Here is a 1,031-nt window from a genome sequence, read left to right on the forward strand (position 1 = left end):
GGGGATGTGGGATCCAAGGGGTCCTAGGAATATGGTGGAAGGAAGGGACGACAGATGGGAGGATGAGGCCAGTACTGCCCTTGATCCCAGAAAAAGGAGGACCCGTGGAGGCAGCATGGGTTCAGTCATTGAGTGACTGAGCAGAAGTCAGGGAGCAGTGTCTTAGGGGGTCCCCCAGTAGCTGACCTGAAGTAGGATTTGAGTGCAAGTAGATGATTAGAGAGGTGATCCCCTGAAATGCTGGTAAGGGGAGTAGGGTGAGAGATACAGAGATGGCAGGAAGTGGCAACAAGGAGACCCCTCTGGGCAACTGGGCTCAGTCTTTGGGCAGCTCTGGGGGCAACACAGGACATGCCTCAGAGTTAGCCCACCAGCAGGGCAAAGGGGCTGGATCGTTTATCTGCCAACTCTTACACATCATCAGCTAAAGGCCACTCCAGGGGATGCTTACTCCCCCAAAACTTCCAGCCTCCTCCCTGTGGAGAGAAAAGCCTTAAGCAGAAAGGTGCAGGGGCTCCCGATGGAATGCAGTCCGCGTGTCCTGGGATGGTGAGTACCAAGAGCTGGGCCGGTCACTGGTGGGGTCTACAGTAGGCAGCCGAGACCAAGACGCACCAGAAGGAATCATGAATTACCCTGAGAGTACAGTTTTGTTGAAGGTTGGCCCCATGAAGGTAGTAATGGAAAAAAAAAAAAAAGTCTAAGATTTAGGAGACTAAATTTAGGATGGAGGAGCTGCAGGGTCGTCCAGTTCAAACCCATTATTTTACAGGAAACCATAGCCCAGAGGATCTCAGGGCATCTCTTGTCCATACAGCCAGGTAGAAACAGGGGATTAGGAAGGAGAGGCCAAAACATCTAACCTTTCACACACCTGTGGGAATCCAGGAGGGAAGTGATCCCAGGGGCCAGTTGGGATGGTTGCTGATAAATTCATAGAATGAGCTCCACTCGGTTCCCACCGTTCACATCAAATCTGTATTGCAGGGCATTGACTATGGCTCAACACTACTCCAGGAGATTAGGACACA

The sequence above is a fragment of the Mirounga angustirostris genome, unplaced genomic scaffold (assembly GCF_029215605.1).
Source record: "Mirounga angustirostris isolate CCGP_5_RB_7025 unplaced genomic scaffold, mMirAng1.0.hap1 SCAF_10, whole genome shotgun sequence".
Classification (NCBI taxonomy): Eukaryota; Metazoa; Chordata; class Mammalia; order Carnivora; family Phocidae; genus Mirounga; species Mirounga angustirostris.